At 46.7% G+C, this 26887-nt stretch overlaps 1 protein-coding gene across 6 annotated transcripts in view; it reads right to left on the bottom strand.

Moving 5' to 3' along the window:
- The window catches only part of LOC144602230 (excitatory amino acid transporter 2-like), a 98303-nt gene that overhangs the window by 46044 nt on the left and 25372 nt on the right, over nucleotides 1–26887 (bottom strand). Inside the window, exon 1 of one of the 6 annotated variants that reach the window (XM_078415068.1) lies at nucleotides 20627–21162. The exons of 4 other annotated variants lie outside the window; for them this stretch is intronic. The gene's annotated coding sequence lies outside the window, so the exon portion shown is untranslated. Of the gene's footprint in view, nucleotides 1–20626; nucleotides 21163–26887 lie in introns of those variants that run through there. One more of the 6 variants, XM_078415066.1, reaches the window with a different exon arrangement.

Consider the following 26887-nt stretch of genomic DNA (forward strand, 5'->3'; position numbering starts at 1 on the left):
AAAAAACATCTCCTTTAAAGTTTACTTCTCTCACCTTAGAGCCATGCCTGTGATTTTTTGACATTCCACCCTGGGGAAAAAAAACTTCTATTGGGTCTCCCTTCAGCCTCCGATGCTTCGTAAAAAACATCCCAAATTCGTCCAACCTCTCCTAACAGCTAATACCATCTAATCCAGGCAGCATTCTGGTAAACCTCTGCACCTTCTCCAAAGCCTTCACATATTCCTGTAATGTGGTGACCAGAACTGTGCAGAAAATTCCAAATGCAGCCTAACCAAAGCCCTATGATGCTGCACGATGACTTCCTGACTCTTAGACTAAATACCCGACTGATGAAGCCAAGCATGCCATATTGTCTATTGTCTATATGCCTTCTTGTTAAAGACCAGTGCTAGAAATGTCCGCCTCATATCATTCAAGCCCACGTTTTCCTCCTATAAAACAAGTGAAAGGGAGATGTTGTTCTGTGCACTTGCTCCTTTTGCAGTGTATCATGGAGATCGTGGTCTGGGTGTCTGCCCTGTAAGATCCGTTCCCAGCCATTCACATTGGAACAAGTGTGTACTGTTACTTGAAACCATTCAGCTTATAGACAATAGACAATAGACAATAGGTGCAGGAGTAGGCCATTCAGCCCTTCGAGCCAGCACCGCCATTCAATGCGATCATGGCTGATCACTCTCAATCAGTACCCCGTTCCTGCCTTCTCCCCATACCCCCTCACTCCGCTATCCTTAAGAGCTCTATCCAGCTCTCTCTTGAAAGCATCCAACGAACTGGCCTTCACTGCCTTCTGAGGCAGAGAATTCCACACCTTCACCACCCTCTGACTGAAAAAGTTCTTCCTCATCTCCGTTCTAAATGGCCTACCCCTTATTCTCAAACTGTGGCCCCTTGTTCTGGACTCCCCAAACATTGGGAACATGTTATCTGCCTCTAATGTGTCCAATCCCCTAATTATCTTATATGTTTCAATAAGATCCCCCCTCATCCTTCTAAATTCCAGTGTATACAAGCCCAATCGCTCCAGCCTTTCAACATACGACAGTCCCGCCATTCCGGGAATTAACCTAGTGAACCTACGCTGCACGCCCTCCATAGCAAGAATATCCTTCCTCAAATTTGGAGACCAAAACTGCACACAGTACTCCAGGTGCGGTCTCACCAGGGCCCGGTACAACTGTAGAAGGACCTCTTTGCTCCTATACTCAACTCCTCTTGTTACGAAGGCCAACATTCCATTGGCTTTCTTCACTGCCTGCTGTACCTGCATGCTTCCTTTCATTGACTGATGCACTAGGACACCCAGATCTCGTTGAACTCCCCCTCCTCCTAACTTGACACCATTCAGATAATAATCTGCCTTTCTATTCTTACTTCCAAAGTGAATAACCTCACACTTATCTACATTAAACTGCATCTGCCATGTATCCGCCCACTCACACAACCTGTCCAAGTCACCCTGCAGCCTTATTGCATCTTCCTCACAATTCACACTACCCCCCAACTTAGTATCATCTGCAAATTTGCTAATGGTACTTTTAATCCCTTCGTCTAAGTCATTAATGTATATCGTAAATAGCTGAAGCTCAATGTTCTTCCAGTGCAAAGTGTTGTCCGCGGTGGACTGTTGCAAACTGGCACAATCTCAGGACGAGCACTTTGTGATAAAGGGACATGTTAAAGACACAGTTTAAGGCCCTCACACCACTGCCCACTACGTGGCTGGAATCTGAATTAAAACTCCATGAACTATTTAGTTAAGAGCAGTCTGATGTCAGGTTTATGTTCAGCATCTGTTATACTTACCTACTTATAGCACAGAAGGAGGCCAGGAGTGAATCCCCCATCAGTCCCAGTCCCACTCTCCTTACTTCCCTGTAGCCATGCAACTAATTCTCCCTTGCAAATCCCCAACAGCTCTTCCTTCATTTGTTTTTCTAATTACCTGGACCGCGGGATAGTTCACAGTAGCCAATTAATCTACCAGCGGGTCTTTAGGATTCAGTGCGAATCCAGAGCACCCAGAGGAACCTCATGCACACAATCGCTACACAAACGTTACCCAAGGTCAGCATCCAACCCCTGTTCCTGGCGCCAAAGAAACAGTGCAAACTATTGCACTACCACGCTATCCTTGATAATGATGTTGGAAATGTTATGGATTTTTCAGAAGCTATTTCATAAAGTAGCATACAATAGATTGTTTGAATAGGAAAGTGAATGGGGAAGTATTTAATGAATTAAAAAAAACACTTTACAAATGAATACCAGCCATGATCACATTGAATGGCGGTGCTGGCTCGAAGGGCCGAATGGCCTCCTCCTGCACCTATTGTCTATTGTCTATTGAACAGTCAGGGCAATTGGGGCTGCTATACTTGAAACAACATACATTTAACAAATGATCCAGAAAGCAACGTGGAAGGCAAATGTTTGAGACCTTCATTACAAAGTATATTGCTGTTTGAGTGGGGAAGTCTTACTGCAATTACAAAAGGCCTTCCTGTCGACACATTTGTCCAGTTTGTGTTCAGTTTCTTAGTCTGTTTTTTATCTCCCTGCCTGAGGACATTGAAACTGAGATTCCATGGGTATTTACCAGACTGTTCCTGGGTTGAGATTTGTCCATTATTGTGAGAAACAGAGTAAATTCAGTTGATATTCCCTGGAGCTGAGGAAAATGATTGATGACGGGGTGCAAGCTGAGAGATTGTTTCCCTTGGCTCTCGATTCACAAACTACTCATAATGGGTTAAGGGGTCAACCACAAGGAGAAAGCGATCCTTGTTGTAAGCTTGGAATTGTCTGCCCAAGTGCTAAATGTATTGAAAATAATATGGATTGACAGGCTTTGGGGGACAAAAGCAATCAACGTTTATTAAGTTGGCAAAGTGTCGGGTTCAGACATGATCTTATTGAAGAGTGGAAGAGGCCTCCTGAGGTAGTGCAACTTCCTGCCTTTGATCCTTCTCTTGTGGCGCCCACACCTGGCTGATGTTCCTTCCACGAGACCTTCACAAAGAACATTAGTGAGGCTCAGCAGATGCTTGCGTCTGGTCTGGATGTGGAAGTTGAGCAGAAACATCAAGTACGTAAAGAGGCAGTGACTTATTAGAAGCGGTGGCAGTTATAGGGAGAACCTGGAATGACTGGAGTTATTCTCTCCACAGGCACCTCGGTGCGGACTCGGTGGGCCAAAGGGCCTGTTTCCGTGCTGTATCTCTAAACTAAACTAAACTAAACTAAACATTGACTTCAGAAAGGGGAAGTCAGGAGGCCACGTTCCAGCTTTCATTAGTGGGTTGGAGGTGGAGAGAGTTAGCAGCTTCAAATTCCACGACATTAACATCTCGGATGATTTGGCCTCTGTGTAGCACATAGATGTAATCACGAAGAAAGCACACCAAGCCTCTACTCTCTTATAAGTTTAAAGCTGCCAAATACTCAAACAAAACTTCCACAGATATACTGTAGAAAGAATCCTGACTGTTTGCATCACGGCCTGATATGGCAATTACAATGCACAGGAACGCAAAATGCTGTGGTGCACTCAGCCCGGTTCACCCATCGGTAGACGTCCCCACCATCAAAAGCATCTACATGAGGTGCTCCCTCAAGAAGGCGGCATCTATCATCAGGGATCCCCACCATAAGGCCACGCTCTTTTCACACTGCCTACCATCGGGCAGGAGGTGCAAAAGCCTGAAGACCCACACCAGTAGGTTCAGGAGCAGCTGCTTTCCTACAACCATCAGGTTCTCGAACTGACCTGCACAACCTTTATCCTATTTCAGCAACAGAACACTACAGACTGCCTCTTGCACTCCCATGGACTTGTTTTCGAATTGTGTTTTTGCATTAATGTCTTGGTTTTGTTTGCCCATTATTTTCCTTTTTGCTGTAATGGCTAATTGGTGCTTTTGTTTGTTGGCTGAGTCCATATGCCTGAGATGCTGCTGCTGGCCAGGTGTACATTGTGCCTGAGATGCTGCTGCTGGCCAGGTGTACATTGTGCCTGAGATGCTGCTGCTGGCCAGGTGTACATTGTGCCTGTACCTCACTGTACTTGTGCATATGATAATGAATACGAGGCCTGACCATTTCTGGATGGGCATCGACCCCCCATCTCCTGCGCATTGGATGCGACAGCGTGGAGATCAAATCCCTCTGTAATATTCACTGATGTAAAAGAGCATGGATTACATCTCCAATTGTAATACTGTGTGGGTAGGAACTGCAGATGCTGGTTTACACTAAAGATAGACACAAAATGCTTGAGTAACTCAGTGGGTCAGGCAGCATCTCTGGAGAAAAAGAATAGGTGACGTTTTGGCACTGTAATACTCACTGATGAAGCAGCATGGATTGCATCTCTCACTGTAATACTCACTGATGTAGCAGCATGGATTGTATCTCCCACTGTAATACTCACTGATAAAACAGCCTGCCTGGATTACATCTCTCACTGTTACATTCTGTCACAGTGCCTGGATTACAGCTCCCTCTGCAGTTCCCTGTGGAGTAACTGCATGCACTGCATCTCTGTGACACCCTCTGATATGACAATGTGGTTTATAGCTTCCACTATCACATGCTCTGAGATGACAGCTCGTGTTATAACTCTCACCCCAACATGGTCTGATTCTCCGATAGTGCAGCATTACAAATGTCACAGTAATGATCCATTATCCACCAGCATCAATCTCAGCTCTAAGACTCTCTCACACAACATCATGGGCTCCAGCTCCCTTTGTAACACATTTTAGCTTATACTTATAACACTGTCCCTTTAAATAGTATGGATTACAAGTCCCACTGCACTCCACTGAGAATATAATATATAAGACATTCTGTTATGACAACATGGATTGCAGCTTCCACTGTAACTCTTCCTGGCGTAGCATTGTGGATTTTCAGTTTTCTCTCCACCATTTCAGCAGGTCCTGGCCCACAGACTGTATTATTTCCAGATAAAACCTTGCCCATTTCATTAGCTTTTTGCACTCTCTAATAGAACAGCATGGACAAGTACCACACAAAAACACAGTGTCAAAACCACTCAAATATAGTGTGTCGGAAAGAACTGCAGATGCTGGTTTAACCCGAAGATAGGCACAAGATGCTGGAGTAACTCAGCGGGACATGCAGCATCTCTGGAGAGAAGGAATGGGTGACCTCTCAGGTCGAGATCCTTCTTCAGACTGATGTCATGGGAGGGGGCAGGACAAAGATAGAATGTAGTCGGAGACAGTAAGACTGGCGGGAGAACTGGGAAGGGGAGGGGATGGAGAGAGAGGGAAAGCAAGGGCTATTTGAAGTTAGAGAAGTCAATGTTCATACCGCTGGGGTATAAACTTCCCAAGCGAAATATGAGGTGCTGTTCCTCCAATTTGTGCTGGGCCTCACTCTGACAATGGAGGAGGCCCAGGACAGAAAGGTCAGATTGGGAATGGGAGGGGGAGTTGAAGTGCTGAGCAACCGGGAGATCAGGTTGGTTGAGGAGGACTGAGCGGAGGTGTTCAGTGAAACGATCGCCGAGCCTGCGCTTGGTCTCAACTGATGTAGAGAGGTTGACACCGGATACAGTAGATGAGTTTGGAGGAGGTGCAAGTGAACCTCTGCCTCACCTGGAAAGACTGTTTGGGTCCTGGGACGGAGTCGAGGGGGGAGGTATAGGGACAGGTTTTGCATCTCCTGCGGTTGCAGGGGAAAGTGCCTGGGGAGCGGGTGGTTTGGGTGGGAAGGGATGAGTTGACCAGGGAGTTTCGGAGGGAACGGTCTCTGCGGAAAGCCCATGGGGGACTGGAGTCTGGGTCAGCGGACGAAGCATTGGTAGTCCCGGTCAGCGGATGGCCGCGGAGGCAGTGAGGGTCGGTGTCATCGGTGCGATGGTAAAGGTCGGTGGTCCCGGGGAGGCGGTGAGGGTTGGTGGCAGCAGAGGTTGTGGTTGTGGTTGTAACAAAGACAGAGTCCCCTTGTCCTCACCTTCCACCCCATCATCCGTCGCATACAGCATATAATCCTCCAACATTTTCGCCACCTCCAACGGGATCCCACTACTGGCCACATCTTCCCATCTCCACCCCTTTCTGCTTTCCGCAGAGAACATTCCCTCCGAAACGCCCTGGTCAACACATCCCTTCCCACACAAACCCCTCCCCAGGTACTTTCCCCTGCAACCGAGGAGATGCAACACCTGTCCCTTTACCTCCCCCTCGCTCCATCCAAGGTGAGGCAGAGGTTCACCTGCACTTCCTCCAAACTCATCCACTGTATCCTCTGTTCCAGGTGTCAACTTCTCTAGATCGGCAAGACCAAGCGTAAGCTCGGCGATTGTTTCGCTGAACACCTCCGCTCAGTCCATCTTAACCTATCTGATCTCCCGGTGGCTCAGCACTTCAACTCCCCCTCCCATTCCCAATCTGACCTTTCTGTCCTGGGCCTCCTCCATTGTCATAGTGAGGCCCAGTGCAAATTGGAGGAACAGCACCTCATGTTTCGCTTGGGTAGTTTACACCCCACCGGTATGAACATTGACCTCTAACTTCAGATAGTCCCTGCTTTCTCTCTCTATCCCCACTCCCCCTTCCCAGTTCTCCCACTAGTCTTACTGTCTCCAGCAACATTCTATGTTTGTCCCCTCCCCTGACATCACTCTGAAGAAAGGTCTCGACCCGAAACGTCACCTATTCCTTCTCTCCAGAAATGCTGCCTGTCCCGCTGAGTTACTCCAGCATTTTGTGTCTATCCACTCAAATATAGCTTCCTCTAAAGATCTCTGATATTATATAATGGATTTCCTAGCTATTTTAATGCACTGTGTGTGTGTGTGTGTGTGTGTGTGTGTGTGTGTGTGTGTGTGTGTGTGTGTGTTCGAGCAGACTGTAACATAATCCAAAAATGTGTCATAAAGCTCATTATAATATTCCATAATATTACAATGTTAATTATATTTGCTACTGAGTCCTTTTTAAATTAAACTTCCAATTGATATTATAGTCCCAATGTTAGACTCTCTAATATAACAACTTTGGTTACAGTTCTCAATGCAATATTCTCTTTAATATACTGGTGTATTGTTACACATTCTGATAGAATGGAATAATTACTTCCCCATCTTCAGCCCTCTCATTTGGAACAGTATGGATTACATATATCTCTGTAGCGATCACTGAACAAAGGGGTAGACTCAAAATGCTGGAATAACTCAGCGGGTCAGGCAGCGTCTCTGGAGAGAAGGAATGGGTGACGTTTCACGTCGAGGCCCTTCTTCAGACTGAGAGTCAGGTGGAGGAAAAGTAGAGGTTCTAAAAGGTTCTGAATAAGTTCTGAAGAAGGTTCTTGACCCGAAAGGTTACCCATTCCTTCTCTCCAGAGATGCTGTCTGTTCCGCTGAGTTACTCCAGCATTTTGTGTTTAAACCAGTATCTGCAGTTCTTTCATGAACACCGTAAACAAAGGCTTGGAATACAGGTCATGTGTAACATTCTCTGATATGTTAGTATGGATTGCAGATCACATAGTGACAATACAGGGGCCACAGTCCCGAACCAGGGGCCACTTTAAGAATAAGGGGTGGGCCATTTAGAACGGAGATGAGGAAAAACCTTTTCACTCAGAGAGTTGAGAAGCTGTAGAACTATCTGCATCAGAAGGCAGTGGAGGCCAATTCCCTGAATGCTTTCAAGAGAGAGTTAGATAGAGCTCTTAATGATAGTGGAGTCAAGGGATATGGGGAGAAGGCAGGAACGGGGTACTGATTGTGAATGATCAGCCATGATTACGGTGAATGGTGGTGCTGGCTCGAAGGGCCGAATGACCTACTCCTGCACCTATTGTCTATTATCTATTGTCTATTGTCTACATGATTTAGAGGCATGTATATTATCTGCAATATTTTTATAGGTCCTATAATAGCACGTTCTTATGAAACATAATTAAATCCATTTCTTTCGAGCATGCTCCAGACATCCTGCGTGTTACACTGTCGTGTCGATCATGCTTCCATCGTAAACCTCCCTGGCACAATAGAGCACAAACAGCACCGACGCGAAACATCCCTATTCCATGTCCTCCAGAGATGCTGCCTGAGTTGCTCAGCACTTTGTATCTTTTTTTGCAAACTTGCATCTGCAGTTCCCCGTTTCTCTACCACCCCTTATAATACACTCCGATACAAAATCAGGGACTGTAGTTCCTAATGTTACTCTGATTAATACAACAGTACATTTTGGTACATCTATTGAAATATCTCCATTGCAAAGCATTGATTAAGGTTCCACTGCGGTGATCTTTGTAGCAGCAGCAATGTTGACAACTCCTTCTGTACCAATTTCGGCTATTATAGGATGTATGAGCTTCCATTGTAACTATATCTCCAATGACCCCCGAAAATATCAATGAGTTTAGCTCCAAATGTAGTAATTCACGGATAGAGTCACAGTCACAGAGTAATTGAGCATGGAAGCAGGCCCTTCAGCTCAACTTGCTCACACCGACCAACATGTCCAGTCTACACTAGTCCCACCTGCCTGCATTTGGCCCATCTCCTTCAAAACCTATCCTATCCATGTACATGTCTAAATGTTTCTTAAATGTTCCGATAGCCCCTGCCTCAATTACCTCCTTGCATTAGAGCTCTGTCTGTCTTAACGTCTTCAAACAACAGCGTGAATTAGTTTGTGAATTCACTTCATATGATAGTTTAGAACACATTTAGGGGTTGGACACGTTAGAGGCAGGAAACATGTTCCCAATGTTGGGGGAGTCCAGAACCAGGGGCCACAGTTTAAGAATAAGGGGTAGGCCATTTAGAACGGAGATGAGGAAAAACTTTTTCAGTCAGAGAGTTGTAAATCTGTGGAATTCTCTGCCTCAGAAGGCAGTGGAGGCCAATTATCTGAATGCATTCAAGAGAGAGCTAGATAGAGCTCTTAAGGATAGCGGAGTCAGGGGGTATGGGGAGAAGGCAGGAACGGGGTACTGATTGAGAATGATCAGCCATGATCACATTAAATGGCGGTGCTGGCTCGAGGGGCCGAGTGGCCTACTCCTGCACCTGTTGTCTATTGTCTATTTCCTATGTTGAAAGGCTGGAGCGATTGGGCTTGTATACACTGGAATTTAGAAGGACGAGGGGGGATCTTATTGAAACATATAAGATAATTAGGGGATTGGACACATTAGAGGCAGGAAACATGTTCCCAATGTTGGGGGAGTCCAGAACAAGGGGCCACCGTTTAAGAATAAGGGGTAGGCCATTTAGAACGGAGATGAGGAAGAACTTTTTCAGTCAGAGAGTGGTGAAGGTGTGGAATTCTCTGCCTCAGAAGGCAGTGGAGGCCAGTTCGTTGGATGCTTTCAAGAGAGAGCTGGATAGAGCTCTTAAGGATAGCGGAGTGAGGGGGTATGGGGAGAAGGCAGGAACGGGGTACTGATTGAGAGTGATCAGCCATGATCGCATTGAATGGCGGTGCTGGCTCGAAGGGCTGAATGGCCTACTCCTGCACCTATTGTCTATTGTCTATTGTCTGTCGTGCGCTTGAATAATAAGTTATTGATTAATGTTCCTTCTGTAAAACTCCCTGATATCATAGTGGGGGTTGGATTGCAACCGTTTACATTACAACCCCTGCGCCTGTCTTTCTCACAGAACCACATGGACTACAGGTCCGTCAACAACTCTTGCTTGACAGTCAGTCCTCCAGCTCCCTCTTTTGCCGGCAGCGGTGAAATAACACGTTGCAGATGCCAGCAATGTTAAACTGAAGCAGTTCAACCAAAACCAGAAATAAGAGTCACCTACTGACTCCACAGCCAAACGCAGAGGCAAAGGCAGGAGCAGTGAATTGCAGTCAAATGAAGCACATATTTGAATCAAATGAAGCACATATTGAAACATATAATCTTCATTAATAAGAATAATTATGAAATATTTATTTGCCGCAGCACATTGGTGCAGCTGATAGAGCCGCTGGCTCACTATCCCACACATACCGGGGCGTACCACCCATCCAGGAACACGGGACTTTCCACCGGTACCACGGACATCAGTTACTCTAACAGTACAGGGAGATAGAACACTTCACTGGTACAGAAAATTGAATAATACACCAGTACAGAGTTGTTAGACACTCCACCGTTACAGGGACATCAGACACTCTACCACTATAGGGCCATCGGGCACTCCACTGGTATAGTAGATGGGATATTCTACCAGTTCAGAGAGAAGAGACACTCCGCCAGTACAGGGCATTGGACACTCCTTCAGTGTGAAAGGAACTGTAATGGTTGGGGCAGGCTTCACCTGAATTTAACTGCAGTGCTCTAGTCAACAGGATAAATAGCTTTGCGGGTTGAACTCTGAACAAACACGATGGAAGTGGGCCAGGGGCCAGTGCTCGAGCAAAAATAATAGCAATGAATGTAAATATGTTGAAGGAGAAAGGGAATATCACACTCAGTAAGGAACAAGAATAGGGGAGCGGGTACAGTTAGAGATCATTCATAAGTTTGGATGTAAAGTGAACAATTAGTAAAATAACCAAGCTTTGCAAGATTAAGTGAAACGTGCCCATATTGTGAACAGAATGGCAATTACATCTTGCAGATACAATGTACTTCTAAGGAAAACAGAGGAGGGGAGAAGGAGTGTGTGGGTAAAAACACAAATTAGAAGCTACATAATATGGACTGGTGCATGTGGCATCCATTTCAATTGAGATACTATAAATGAATGTCCCTGGCATTATTTCTGAGAACCTGGCTCCTCGTTTCAAGTCGGCATAGCATTTTGCCGCACCTTTGTTTTCGGCATCACAGTCTCTCAACTCCTGGTCTTCTGTGATCTCTCGTACTTCTGGCATTTTAGTGCGAATTTTCCTTCCAAACAAGGCTTCTGCAGGGCCTTTCCCTGTCGTTGAGCGAGTGATCGCCCGATATACAGCTACGTATGCTAGCAGCGCCTCCTTCCAGTTTTTCCCTTCGGCATGGGCGATTCGTATCCTCTTCTCTATGGCCTGGATTTGTCTCTCTACTACAGCATTAGCTTGTGGCCATTTAGGAGTCACCTTATGATGATGAATACCTGTGGTTCTCATGTACTCAGCAAACGTCTCGGAGACGAACTGTGGTCCATTGTCGGAGTACAATGTAACAGGCAACCCGTGTCTGGCAAGAATCTCTGCTAGTGCCTGTACAGTCTTTTCTGCCGTAGTTGATTTCATCAGCGCATATAGTATCTGCTGTAGTAGTCTACCACTACCATAATTGATTCACCTTCGTCTATCACCACAAATTCTGCATCAGTTTTTCTATCTCCAACTTCTACTTTAGCCGTGAAACATCCAATTGTCAGCCAGTTCGTTTCCGAGAAACACCCAATGGTCAGCCAGTTCGTTTCTCGGAAACCAGTTCGTTTCCGAGACAGTTCAGTTGCAGTGTATGGATATAACTTCCTACTACACCTCCTTGACGTGCACTTGATTTTCTGCTGTTTCAAGCATTCCCACAGTGATCTGTCAATTACGTTGCAGTCGCTGTCAGAATCTACAATCACTAGCACTGTAACACCTCCGATGGTCACTGCAACTTTCTCCAGATGGCTATCATTCAATGCGAACTGATAATTCCTTTTAACAGCATGCTCACCGTCCTCATCACTTCTGAAAACATCTTCTACGTGACGGACGTGACTCTTCTTTCCCTGCCACAGTCTGTCTATCTTGTCACTGGACTTCACTTTCTCCCTTGCCTTGGAAGGTTCATTCTTGTTGTAATCACTTGTATTGTCCCTGGCTTTACTTTTACATTTCTTTGCAAAATGATCTTTGCCTCCACACTTCCTACACGTTCTACCTTTTGCTGGACAACATGCATCTTTCCCTATGTGACCCATGTTGCCACACCTGTAACACTCAATCTCATGTTCAGGCTTACTTCTTGGCCTCTCTTGGGACAGCCAGTTAACTTGCCCAGTCTTGGAATCCTTCAATTTCATGCTGTGAAATTGTCCCTCAACAGCTTCCAGTGTTGCTGCAATTGACAATGCATCATTAAGGTTTAACTCACCACCTTTTTCTAGCAGCCTTCTCCTAAGCTCGTCTGAAACATAGAAACATAGAAAATAGGTGCAGGAGGAGGCCATTTGGCCCTTCGAGCCAGCACCGCCATTCATTGTGATCATGGCTGATCATCCACAATCAGTAACCCGTGCCTGCCTTCTCCCCATATCCATTGATTCCTTTAGCCCCTAGAGCTCTATCTAACTCTCTTTTACATTCATCCAGTGATTTGGCCTCCACTGCCTTCTGTGGCAGAGAATTCCATAAATTCACAACTCTCTGGGTGAAAAAGTTTCTTCTCACCTCCGTTTTAATTGGCCTCCCCTTTATTCTTAGACTGTGAGCCCCTGGATCTGGACTCCCCCAACATTGGGAACATTTTTCCTGCATCTAGCTTGTCCAGCCCTTTTATAATTTTATACTTCTCTATACGATCCCCTCTCATCCTTCTAAACACCAGTGAATTGTAACAAGATAATCAATGTCTGGCCTGCAATGCTGGACAACCTGATCCAATATCTGGTATTCCACACCAGCGGCCACTTATTTGCATCCTACAGACACCTGTCTGAGACGTGTCACAAATTGAGCAACAGTTTCACCCTCTTCTGTTTTGTTTTGCGGAATAAATGGCGTTGAAATGTAACATTCGGTACCACCACACAATGGCCGTTCAATGCATCAACGGCTTTCTTATAGTCTTCCTTCATTCAAACACTCAGGGAGTGTTTTGAACATTTCTCGAGCTGCAGGCCCCGCGGTGAAGAGAAGCTACGCTCTCCGCTGCGCCTTCTGCGCCGGCGTACTCTCATCAAGAAAGAGCGTCGACGTAGGCCTCGAATTCCTCCAGCCACGCTTTCCACTTCACGCTAACAGTACTCGCATCACCCGCCGGATCGAAGTGTGGTACTCCGTGAAGTGCTGAGAAACCGCGCTGTATATATATGATATGATATGATATGATATGATAAATCAGCTCCAGCAACCGCCAATATGACCTTTTTCTAACCTATTTCCCAGCAGGCAGCCACAGGTTCAGAATCCAAAATATCCAAATCCAAAATATCCAGAATATCCTCGTCGCCAACGTCACATCTCCGTCTCAGATGGGTAATAATGAAGCAGACACAATCTGTGGGAGTTACATTACTTAATTTCTATGTTTACTGTTTCTCCTGACTGCGACCTTCCAGGCCTTGCAGCATTCAGCACACACAGCAAGCACACCTTCCAGTCAGCTGATACACACCTCACAATATTTGCATATCAACATCATGGCTCATCGTCATGACAGTGGAATAGAGAACTGGTAGCCTTAACCAATCTGATCTCCCGGTGGCTGAGCACTTCAACTCCCCCTCCCATTCCCAGTCTGACCTTTTTGTCATGGGCGTCCTCCAGTGCCATAGTGAGGCCCACCGGAAATTGGAGGAACACACCTCATATTTCGCCTGGGTAACCTCAAAGAGCAGCTCACCTTCTGATAAGTCAGCAGCCTTGACGTTAACATTGAATTAAAGAAAAACCGACACAAATTGCTTAAGTAACTTAACCTGGCAGGCAGTATCCCTGGAGAACACGGATAGGTGACATTTTAGGTCAAGACCCTTCTTTACCAATGAAACAACTACAGCTGGTCCAGTTTGTGTCAGGATTGGCCAGTTATTATGAAGAGTCAGCAATCTGTAACATTATTTCTTCTAGTTGTCTCTCCACAGATGTTGCTTTATTTTAGGCCCGCAGGGGACTGGAGTCCAGGTCTGTGGATGGCCGTGGAGGCAGCCAGGGTTGGCGTCATTGGTGAGACGGTAAAGATCAGTGGTCCTGGTGTTGCAGTGAGGGTTGGCGGCAGCGGCGGTTGTGGTTGTAACAAGGACAAAGTCCCCCTTGTCCTCACCTTCCACCCAATCAGCCGTCGCATACAGCATATAATCCTCCAACATTTTCGCCACCTCCAACGGGATCCCACTGCTGGCCACATCTTGCCCTCTCCTCCCCTTTCTGCTTTCCGCAGTGAATATTCCCTCCGAAACTCCCTGGTCAACTAGTCCCTGCCCATCCAAACCACCCCCTCCCCAGGTACTTTCCCCAGCAACCACATGAAATGCAACACCTCCCCACCCCTCCCCATCCTTGCTTCCCTGGAATTTTGAAGCAAGCTTGTTTTAAGGTCATAGATGTGACACATTAACTCCGTCTCTACGGTTGCTGCCCGACCTGCTAGGCATCTCCAGCATTTTCTGATTTTATTTCATATTTCCAGCATCCTCACTTTTTGCCTTCCTTCCAAGATGACAACTGATACTGAGTGACGAGGAAATCTTTGTTCACAATTTACACCAACGGTTGGACTGAAAGGAGCGATGAAGCTGGCTGAGTGTGTGACTCCAGAGCCAACCAACCCTTCAGTTCAATGGCAATCAGGGGTAGGCAATAAATGCTGGCAAGCCGGCAAATCTCAATGGCACAATGGTATGGATTGTAGCTCCTGCTCTAGCACTGATGTGGTTTCATGAATTACCGCGCTCTCGCTAAAATGATTTAATGAATTACAGCCACCTCTGTAACACTCTCTGATGTAACTGCATGGATTACATTCTCTCTGTGACACATTTTGGTATAACAGCATGGATTACAGCTTTCTCTGCAACAGGATGTGTTAACAGCATGAATTACAGCTTGTGGAACCCATAGCTAACAAACAGCACAGAAGAAACTGATGCATAATTTAAGAGCCCGTGATCTCAGAGGAAGCCTGTTAGACCGAATTGAAAACTGGCTGTCTCATAGAAAACAGAGTTGGATTAAATTGGTCCTTTTTCAGACTGAAAGGAGGTGTCACGTGCAGTACTGGAGATACCAGTCCTTGGCCCGCCATTGTTCACTGTTTACATTAAGGAACAGTGTGAATGGTTTCCAAATTCACCTTTAATACGAAAATATTCTGAAGGGCATGTTATGATAAGGATACTGTGATTCTGTGTTGGGGCATCCTGTTCACTAATGTCTGGTAGAGAGAAGAATCTACTGCCCTTCTCCTATTTAATTTAGATGTGTGTGGTCTATCTTCCAAAATGGCCTCGACAAAGCCACAGCTAAAAAAAGTTCAATAAGAATAATGTGTAGGAAGGAACTGCAGATGCCGGCTTACACCGAAGATAGGCACAAAATGCTGGGCTAACTCAGTGGGACAGGCAGCATCCCTGGGGAGAAGGAATGGGTGACGTTTCGCTTCTGAAGAAGTGCCTCAACCCGAAACATCACCCAATCCTTCTACCCAGAGATGCTGCCTGTCCATCTGAGTTACCCCAGCATTTTGTGTCTGTCTACAATCAGAATAAGGTGAGATCAACCATCTGGAGAGCAAGGCACACGGAACTTGTTGAAGCCAGCTCCGGAGGTGAGGATTGACCCTACATTGTTGGAGATGTCTGGTAAGTCCCTTACCAGCTGCGTCTCTGCACTGCTCAAGTCCTCTTCATGAAAATCTAACCATGTCCAAATAGGGCAAAATGAACCCACACATTGGTCAAGAAATAGCCTGACACCTCCTGACTCGTGTAATTATGGATCTAGGCCAATATCTTAAACGTCTTCTTCTTAAGCAATACTTACGTCCTTTCCCCCTGGTAGGACAGCCTGTGGGGTAGTTGTACACAGGCTGGAACAAATGGTTCTCAGTGTCCTTAGCGCTGTCTGTATAACTATAAAATATCTCATTGCACCAGGTCAGATACAGGCCTGCTGATAACCAGCGCCTCCCTCAGCTGATGACTCCAGCAGGCTGAACGTTATTGGGAAGAGACATTGCGCACAGCTCCCCCTGTCACAGTGTTGGGTGGAGCACTTGAATGCCCGGCTCCAAGAGTGGCTTGGTAGCATCGCCATTGTCCGGGTCATCCGAACGGTGAAGAGTGTCGCTGCCAGACTAATCCTACGATAAGTACGGAATGACAGAGGAAAACCTACTTATCTCGTCATCACCGATCTGCTTGCTGAAGGTGGACCTGCCCCGGGACAGTGCAGTAGAAGTGACCACAGCACCGTCCCGTAGGAGACAAGGTCCCAGCTTTGTACAGAGGACATCCTCTGTCCTCCAGACCATCACACAAACCAACCTCCCTTCCATTGACTCCATTTATACCGCACGCTGCCCTGGCAAGGCCAGCAGCATCATCAAGGACGAGTCTCACCCCGGCCACTCCCTCTTCTCCCCTTTCCCATCGGGCAAAAGGTATAAAGGTATGAAAATGCACACCTCCATATTCAGGGACAGTTTCTTCCCAGCAGTTATCATTCAACTGAACCATCCTACCAACAACCAGAGAGCAATCCTGAACCACTTTCTACCTCATTGGAGAACCTCGGACTATCTTTGATCAGAATTTACTGGACTTTATCTTGCACTAAACGTTATTCACGTTATTCCCTTTATCATGTATCTGTATACTGTGGATGGCTCAATTGTAACCGCGCATTGTCTTTCCGCTGACTGGTTAGCATGCAACAAAGGCTTTTCACTGTACAACAAACAAAGCTGGACTCAAACTCAAATCCTATTGGAAAGTGCCAGGCATGTTAAATAGGATAGACTTGGAACAGATCGGTAAGCAGTGCCAGATCTGTCACCTCAAGGCCAGGCGTGCCCCTCACCCAACTGCTACTCTCAAACCAAGGGATCGATATTGGGGATGTGGGGGGAGCAGAAGGACACAGTGGGAGGGGTATCAGGTAGCCCCAGTACAAGGTGCCAGCAGGTCGTACACACAGTTGATGATTCACATGCTGAACAGTGGAGCTCTGTGTTCAGCAGCTACACTACTGGTGAGGTCAGATGGAAGCTCTCTCAGCCCTCCCAGCTCCAGTCCTAAATGGCAGGAGCACCTAAACTGGCGGCAGGACCATCCCCTCCGTTGATCAAGGGAGGACGGGGCTGCAGCGCACTCCCCCCGTGCCCAGCCCATGATCCACCTTGGCTTACTCCTGACAAAACATCGCCGCAGAAGACCCCGCAAGCAAATCCGTTCCATCCAGGTGATGCCCAGACACAGCCGAGGGACACAATACACGTCCGACTGTGCGGCTGGACATGATCCCGGCAGTGCTTGCACCCGGTGAAAACCGAGAAAACTGAACTGAAGTAAAAGCAGAAAAGGCTGGAAACACTCAGCGTGTCAGCCGGCGTGTGTGGAGATAGACAATAGACAATAGGTGCAGGAGGAGGCCATTCGGCCCTTCGAGCCAGCACTGCCATTCAATGTGATCATGGCTGATCATTCCCAATCAGTACCCCGATCCTGCTTTCTCCACATACCCCCTGACTCCACTATCCTTAAGAGCTCTATCCAGCTCTCTCTTGAATGCATTCAGAGAACTGGCCTCCACTGCCTTCTGAGGCAGAGAATTCCACAGATTCACAACTCTCTGACTGAAACGCTTAACCTTTCAGCTCCAGGGCTTTTTTTTACAGAATTGTGAAAGAGGGAAGGGCAGGATGAAAGAACATCCCTGCCCTGCCCGTGGGCCCTGGCAGGGGCGCTGCCCGTGGGCCCTGCCCGTGGGCCCTGGCAGGGGCCCTGCCCGTGGGCCCTGCCCGTGGGCCCTAGCCGTGGGCCCTGCCCGTGGGCCCTGCCCGTGGGCCCTGGCAGGGGGTAGAAGCGGACAGGGGCGCTGCAAGGTTGGAAGCTGCAGCTGGTGGGAACAACTCCCTCGAGAAGGACTGGGAGACAAGGCGAGAGGCCAAGATTTCATAAAGATTTCCCTGAGAAGGAAACTATTTCACTCAGAGGTTGGTGGGTATTAAGAATGGGCTGCCAGAGGAGGTAGTTGAGGCAGGTACAATAATGGCATTTAAAAGACTTTTGGCTAGGCACATGGATATGCAAGGAGTTGAGGGATATGGATGGTGCAGGCAGATGTGATTAGTTTAACTGAGCAGCATATTTGGCACATAAATCATGGGCCGAAGGGCCTGTTCCAGTGAGGTACTGTTCCACATTCCACATTCCATTTCAACACAAAACTCCCATTCTATCCCCATAACCCCTGATGCCTTTCGGACGTTGAAATCTATCCATGTCCTTCTTCCTTCCATTCAGTGACTAAGCTCTTATAGTGGAGGAGACCTCAGATTCAACACCCTCGAATGGAAGGAATTTCTACCGAAAACCAATGACACAGAAGGAGGGGGACAGGGAAGGACACTGTGGAACTGGGGTTTTAGCAATAACATTGAGAAGAGTTTGATTACTGTTGCTGAGCCTACAATAAGAATAAAGGCCAGGTTGAATGTCTCAGAGGAACACAGAAGGCAGGTGCCAACGTGTGCCTTTTACTTTTAGATGCATATCAATTTTGCATTCAATTTTTACATTATTAATCTTAGTCTGATCTAAGGTATTGAGGCCATGATTTGAAGACACCAAGCACCCATCTAATAGACAATAGACAATAGGTGCAGGAGGAGGCCATTCGGCCCTTCGAGCCAGCACCGCCATTCAATGTGATCATGGCTGATCATTCTCAATCAGTACCTCGTTCCTGCCTTCTCCCCATATCCCCTGACTCCGCTATCCTTAAGAGCTCTATCCAGCTCTCGCTTGAATGCTTTCAGAGAATTGGCCTCCACTGCCTTCTGAGGCAGAGAATTCCACAGATTCACAACTCTCTGACTGAAAAAGTTTTGCTACATAACACAAGGAAAGAAGTGCACTTTGAGGACATGCATCTTTCCTTCCTCTTTGTTTAGGCACAGCTCATCTGAACAGAATAAAATACACGGAGGTTGAAACCGCACAAGAAGACATCCTTGCCATTCTGCACGATCTACTGCAACTCAAAACTAGTTGTCCTGGACCGCCCCTTGTGAATCCCTGCATATTCCTCTCCTGGTTACTTGTTATTTTGTTGCTCTCGGGTGGAAGTGTTCCTCTGGACAATAGTTTCCACATTCCAAGCAAGACGTTTTGTACTAACCACCGTCCTCTATCTCTTCCATAACTTTCTGAGAAGATGGGCGATTTTAGTGCGACAACTTCCAAAGAGTTCATGATACCGCAAGTTCAAGACGCCGCAGCATTACCGGACCATCGAGTTCGGTCATCAGGGTCTGCACAGGTGTGACTCACGAAGCTGAATAGCCGTGAAGTTACCTGGGGGAGAATAATCAGGTTGGAAAGACACCTGGTCTTAGGTTCTGCACGGTGGCTCAGCGGTAGATGTGCTGCCTTACAGCGCTAGAGACCCGGTTCGATCCTGGCTATGGGAGCTTGTCTGGATGGGCGTTTGTACGTTCTCACCGGTCTCCACCCACCATCCCAAAGACGTACAGGTTTGTAGGTTAATTGGCTACGATATGAATCGTAAATTATCTCAGTTTAACGTGCAGACAGACACAAAAAGCAGGAGTAACTCAGCGGGTCAGACATCATCTCTAGAGAAAAGGAATAGGTGGCGTTTCGGATCGAGACCCTTCTTAGGACCTCAGTTTTAAAGTCAACACTTCCAATATTTCACCATCTGATAAGCACAGTTCTTTAGATCAGGGCGGATCAATTGGAGAGGAGACGAGAGAGAGAAAGAGAGAGAGAGACAGAGAGAGAGACAGACAGACAGACACAGAGAGAGAGAGAGAGAGAGAGAGAGAGAGAGAGAGAGAGAGAGAGAGAGAGAGAGAGAGAGAGAGAGAGAGAGAGAGAGAGAGAGAGAGAGAGAGAGAGAGAGAGAGAGAGACCACTGAACCACTGGTGCCTTTTCACAACTTCCCAAATGGTGAATAAAATCTTTCCTTTTTAGACAATATATAAGAAAATAACTGCAGGCGCTGGTCCAAATCGAAGGTATTTATTCACAAAATGCTGGAGTAACTCAGCAGGTCAGGCAGAATATCTATAAATCTTTCCATTATAGACAATAGGCGCAGGAGGAGGCCATTCGGCCCTTCGAGCCAGCACCGCCATTCAATGTGATCATGGCTGATCATTCTCAATCAGTACCCCGTCCCTGCCTTCTCCCCATACCCCCTGACTCCGCTATCCTTAAGAGCTCTATCCAGCTCTCTCTTGAATGCATTCAGAGAATTGGCCTCCACTGCCATCTGAGGCAGAGAATTCCACAGATTCACAACTCTCTGACTGAAAAAAAAAATTCTTCCTCATCTCCGTTCGTTTAATCTGTGAAAATGGTCGGTAATGTTAACAATCCGCGATTGAATCTCCTCACCACTGTTCCCTTTCTCCGGTGGAGATTCCCCCTGCATCTGACGGCCCCTCTCCCACTGCGGGGACCGATGATCAAATCTCTGTCCTGCTGGAGTAACTCCTCCTAACTCCCTCTAACTTCTTCAGACTGAAGAAGGGTCTGGACCCGAAACGTCGCCCATTCCTTCTCTCCTGAGATGCTGCCTGACCCGCTGAGTTACTCCAGCGTTTTGTGAATAAATACCTTCGATTTGTACCAGCGTCTGCAGTTATTTTCTTGCACTGTATACAATCTCTGTGCTGCACCCGCTATCTCGCTCCCTGCAGTTTACACCAGCCAAGGTGGTGCTGAAACAACTCACCTTGTTACAACAGTTCACACCCCATGATACGGGCAGGCGATCGATGTCCTTCTTGATGGCTCTGTTGCTATGGCAACCGCGTCTTATTTCTCTGTAGGAAGCCTTCTTCACACCGAGGGACCCGATGCTTCACAACTTAACCCCAGCCAACGAGAGTCTGTCTTCTAGTCGAGCTCTCCAGCCTGGAGGTTCAGCTTATAATACTGACCTCACTTCGCCCAGATCCACAAAACCCACTTAGGAAGCAGCACAGCTCTTGGATGGGCAGCTTTTCAGAAAGTTGGGATCAAAGAAAAATGAGTTGGAGCTGCAGCAGATTTTGTTCTGGGGTTTGGTGGGACCCAGTCAGACGTTCCTTTGCGTTAACCGGGGGACTTTGATGCAGTGGGGAGGGAAGGTTTAGATTTATTATTGTCACGTGTGCCGAGGTACAGTGAAAAGCTTTGTCCAATCCCATCAGATAGCACACAGATGAATACAATCAAGCCAAACCCAAGTACAATAGGTGGAGCAAAGAGAAAGATAGAGTGAACAGAATATAGTTCTCAGCATTGTGCCATTGAAGAGGGCAACAACACAACCCCCCCCCCCCCCCCCCCCCCCCCCCGCTCAATCTTTCCTGTCAACCCTTTGAACCATAGGGAAGGAGATTACCAATATTCTCACAGTTCCTCTGGACAATCCAAGGGACTGAGGGAGAAGGGAGGCTACCTTGTGCCCATGGGAGCCCAGTCCATCACGGAGTTAAAGGTTGTGTGACAGAGCACAGGGGGAAAAAACAGAATGAAAAGGGAAAGAAAAACAAATTTCTCGGGATCCTGAAGGGGGGCAGGAGAGCCGCCTTTCTTAACTAAACTGCGGCCACAAACAGCAAACATGAGAGGAGAGGAAAACACAGCCGTTATTGTTCGCTCCCCAGCAGGAACTAAATGGCAGATGGAGTTTAGCCAGGCTGTGTGGAAACGTTGCCTCATCCTCTGTTCGGCCGCTTGAATGAGACTCAAAGCAGGGCATTGTTGCTGTGTCTTGGCACTGCCTTGGATGGGCACTGGGGCTGGCAATTAATGGACTCGCTCTTCTGAATGAATTATGGTAACGGCAGATCGGCTGGGGAAGTAGGAGCCCCAACTTTCCCAGGAGCTGAAAGGATCCATGTTCTGACTGAGCTACCAACCTCATGTAACAGGCTTTGCACGTGACAGCACTTAGAGGTCAGAGAAAATCTTATAAACGGTGGTGAAGGAACCCTGGTTACCCTGATGAAGAGCTCCTCGGATCTGTTGCCATGGCATCAAGGCTCTCTTTGACTGGATTCAGGTTATTTCTTTTGGGGAGGGGGGGAGAGCGTGAGACTTCCGTCCTCTTAATGTAACAAGCCCTGATCCTTCCGCCAATTCCTGGGATAGACTGATTTATAATAATTCCAAGTTTTGGTGACACGATGAGGATGTGGGATGACTTTTATTACTTGAGAGGCTATATAAATGCACGACGTCGTGAACTTGTAGAGAAAGGATGCAGTTATCATATCATATCATATATATACAGCCGGAAACAGGCCTTTTCGGCCCACCAAGTCCGTGCCGGTTGGCTTAATTAATCTGTGCCTTCGAGCCTTGTAGGTGATGTATCAGAGAAACATCTACCGTTGCTGGAGTTAAAAGCCCTCTGCTTTGTTGGGGCTAATATCAGAGGGATACCTTGTGAAGTTAAGGAAAGGGCTTCATTTGCATGGTACCACTCACAAACGCAAAGCTTTGCAGTGCACTTTACAGCCAATTACCTTTGAAATGTTGACACTATGTTGAAATCTTATTACTCGTGTAGATGTCACAAAGATAGACAGAAAATGCCGGAGTAACTCAGTGGGGCAGGCAGCATGTCTGGAGAGAGGGAATAGGTGACGTTTCGGGTCGAGGCCCTTCTTCAGTCTGATGTAGATGGCACGTGTGGGTCGGTGTGGGCAAGTTATATTGAAGGGCCTGTTTCCACACTGTATGACTCTATGACTTCATTGTCCATTACTCGCTCAGCAAACTGCCACAAACATCACAGAAAAAAATGATCAGGTCATTATTTTAGTGATGCTCCTTGAAAGGTAAGTATTAGGCAAGGGCACCACGAAACCTCCACATGTTCCTGGAGATAGTACATGGGCTTTCTTGTTCAGCTGAGAAAGCAGTGGAGACTCACTGCAACATGTCATAGAAACATAGAAACATAGAAAATAGGTGCAGGAGTAGGCCATTCAGCCCTTCGAGCCTGCACCGCCATTCAACATGATCATGGCTGATCATCCAACAGTATCCCGTACCTGCCTTCTCTCCATACCCCCTGATCCCTTTAGCCACAAGGGCCACATCTAACTCCCTCTTAAATATAGCCAATGAACTGGCCTCATCTACCTTCTGTGGCAGAGAATTCCACAGATTCACCACTCTCTGTGTGAAGAAAAACGTTCTCATCTCGGTCCTAAAAGACCTCCCCCTTATCCTTAAACTGTGACCCCTTGTTCTGGACTTCCCCAACATCGGGAACAATCTTCCTGCATCTACCCTGTCCAACCCCTTAAGAATTTTGTAAGTTTCTATAAGATCCCCCCTCAATCTTCTAAATTCCAGCGAGTACAAACCGAGTCTATCCAGTCTTTCTTCATATGAAAGTCCTGCCATCCCAGGAATCAATCTGGTGAACCTTCTCTGTACTCCCTCTATGGCAAGAATGTCTTTCCTCAGATTAGGAGACCAAAACTGTACGCAATACTCCAGGTGTGGTCTCACCAATGCCCTGTACAACTGCAGCACAACCTCCCTGCTCCTATACTCAAATCCCCTCGCTATGAATGCAGGTTCCCACATTTAGAAATGTGTCATGGCCATGATATTGGATGAGTGACCTGTGGCCTCAAACCTAGGAGCACAGGTGGAAATCTCACAGCAGCACTCTGGGCATTTGTAACATTATTCGCACAGTAAATCAGAAAGTGGCAAAGAAGTTGAGCAGAATTTAAACAGTGTGAAACCACAGTGACGAGTACCTGAAAGAACAGGAATAGATAACGTTGCTGAAAGAAAATGAGATCAGGGATCCTTGGCCTTATAAGCAGTCACAAACTACAAAAGCAAGGAACGTTTAAAATTCACTGTGTAGGAACTGCAGATGCTGATTTACACTGAAGATGGACACAAAATGCTGGAGTAACTCAGCAGGTCAGACAGCATCTCTGGAGAAAAGAAATAGGTGACGTTTCGGGTTGAGACCCGTCACCTATTCCTTTTTTCCAGAGTTTTTGCCTGGCTCACTGCTACTCCAGCATTTTGTGTCTTTTAAAATTCCCTGACTGGATTCCAACTGGAGGTGGTTATTGGGGAGGGAGAGAGAGAGCAGACTCGTTCAAGAGTTCTGCACCTGCATTTTACATTGCCCACGTCAGCAGCGCAATGGAGGGGTGGAGCTCAATAGTACAGTAGGCACAGCAGTTAGTACTGCTGACTCACAGGTCCAACCAGCCGGGTTCAGTCCTAACATCGGACACTGTCTGTGTGGAGTTTGCATGCTCTCCCTGTGGCCGCCTGGCTTTCCTCCGTGTGCCATTCCAAAGATGTGAGGGTCCTTAACTTGACCAATGAGCCTTGCCTCTGGCTTAGGTGGATGGGTGTGAGAATCAGATGGAATTGATAGGCATGCAACAGAGAAAATAGCACAGGGAGATAAGTGGGGGAATAGGATCAATGGCTTCACTCTGAGAGCTGGCGTGGGCTCTATGGGCTGAATAGTCTTCTGCGTCATGAGGAAATGTGTTCAAAATGCAATGTGAGCTAAGCTGAGGCGCTGGTTACGGCTGCTCAGTCTCACACTGGACATAGTCGGTGCTGGCTCGAAGGGCCGAATGGCCTACTCCTGCACCTAATGTCTATTGTCTTCTAAGGTGATCCTCTCATTTAAGTATTTGAGTCATAAGTCACCACCCAGAGGCATGAATATTGATTTCTCTATTTTCAAGTAACCCTTGCATTCCCTCTCTCTCCATCGCTCGCCCACCCGAGTCGTCCTGCTAGTTTCACTGTCCGTATCCCTCTTCCACTGCCAACAATGGACCACTGTGGGCTCCACCTTTCCTGAGGCATCAATGCCGGCTCTGGTTTATTCTGTACCTTTTCATACCTCTAGTTTCCCTCTCCCCTGTATCTCAGTCTGAAGAAAAGTCTTGACCTGAAACGTTACCTGTTACTTTTCTCCAGAGATGCTGCACTGACCTGTTGAGTTACTCCAGCATTTTGTGTCCATCTTCTGTTCCTGACTTACTGTCTGTAAGTGAATTTCTATAGTAACCCATATTACCCATATCACTCTACATATATTTATTATAATCCTTTCATTTCATCACATATTCAATCTAGCATAATACATACAGTAATTAAACCAATGTAATATGCACTGTATCCAGTTATTAATGAACACAATAAATCAGGTTATTATTGTTATCCTGAAAATTCTATGGAAGAATTGGGTAATGTTGGATTTCCATAAGCCAGGTCATCTGTAACAAGGGAACTCCTGTACAGTTATCTTTTTAATTTTGTTATTCTGTTTTAATTCTGAAAATTTGTTTTCAATGTTGTTACATATATCCCTGATAATCACTGACAGTCGGAAAGGCCGATGAGCTATCAAATGACCAGAGAGTCTCAGGATCCATCACATGACCGAGGCAACTCTCATGGCCTGTGGATCAGCCATGGTGGACAAGCCTCCAGCTCAGCAGGTCCTCAATGGTTTTGCGAGTGAGGCCTTGTGGTTGGCAGCAAGGCTTGAGCTGGATCGAGCACCATCTGGCCCAGTGCATCCTTTTCTGGGAACCACACCATATGAAAGGCCATGGAACGCGTGCAAAAGACATTGCTTAAAATCGCTCCGAGTTTCCAGAACCACAGCTCCTCAGAGGGACAGGAGATGCAAATCTCAAAGCGGAGAAGGTTGAACAAATCTGATGGAGTGAATGAGAAACGTTATCTAGTGGCAGTTGTGTTGGACATCTGGGGATATGATAATACTGAGGCAATTGGCTAAATACCCAGAGGTGGAAAGAAGATTATTTTTAATACAATATGTTCTCAGTCACTGGAAGGACATTCAAGAATATCTTTTAAAAGGGTCCACGGACAAGCTTCACCTGCCACACACAGACCAGTGTGGCAGGCAGCACTGATCCCTGTGGACATCTAACAGCTTGCTCTTGATTCATCACTCTCCTGCCTTCCTAGTGAGACAGTATGTGCAGTAACTTCACAATGATCCCCTACATCCCGGTCTCTGCAGCAAGCTGTGCTCTCTCATAGAGCCATAGAGAGATACAGCATGGAAACAGGCCCTTCAGTCCATCGAGCTGAAGGTCGACCCAGTTCATGGCCCACACTGACCATCAATCACCATGTCCACTAATCCTACAACAATCCCACATTCCCATTAACCCACCTCAGATTCCACCACTCATTTACACATTAAGAACAACTTATAGTGGCTAATTAACCTACCCACATTTTCTGGGATGTGGGAGGATATCAGAGCATTCAGAGGAAACATGCAATCACGAGGGAGGGAGGGAGGGGGGGGGTGTACAAACTCCACACAGACAACGCCCAAGTTAGGGATTGAACCTGGGTCTCTGGCACTGTGAGGCATCACCTCTACCAACTGTGCACCGTCTCACTTATGTCTGTCTTTAAGGAAGTTGTTGCTATGATCTCCTTGCCTCCAAGCAAGAGTCCCAAGCCAGACTCTCAGTGTAGTGTCCATGATGTTGCACAATCCCCCAGCAGGAAAGACAGCAGAAAAACTCTTCAAAGTATGAAACAAATAGGCTGATCATGCTGGAATGAATTAGCCTGATCACCACTCTTGGCATACAGTTGACCTCTGGGCACCACAGATTAATGGTGTGCCATATATATACACAGCAAAGCCATTAATGTTAAGATTAGGATAATCACAAATGGACCGTGGGCTGAGCTGGTCTGGTTTACAATGATTTCGAGACTGCCAAGCTCTGTATCAAAAAGATAAAAAAATAATATGCAGCTGTAAAAAAAAACATGTGAGTAAAAAAATCTTAAGGTCTAGGAAACAGGAAGTAGCAAAGGGAGGTAATGTAGCCTGAGAGAGAATGTTTTCTGGATCAGACATCGCAAGGTGCTATGACATATTGTAGAAATCTCGACCCGAATTAAGGCTGAAAGACCCGTTACATAAACCCCCAACAGC

The sequence above is a fragment of the Rhinoraja longicauda genome, chromosome 18 (genome assembly GCF_053455715.1).
Source record: "Rhinoraja longicauda isolate Sanriku21f chromosome 18, sRhiLon1.1, whole genome shotgun sequence".
NCBI lineage: Eukaryota > Metazoa > Chordata > Chondrichthyes > Rajiformes > Arhynchobatidae > Rhinoraja > Rhinoraja longicauda.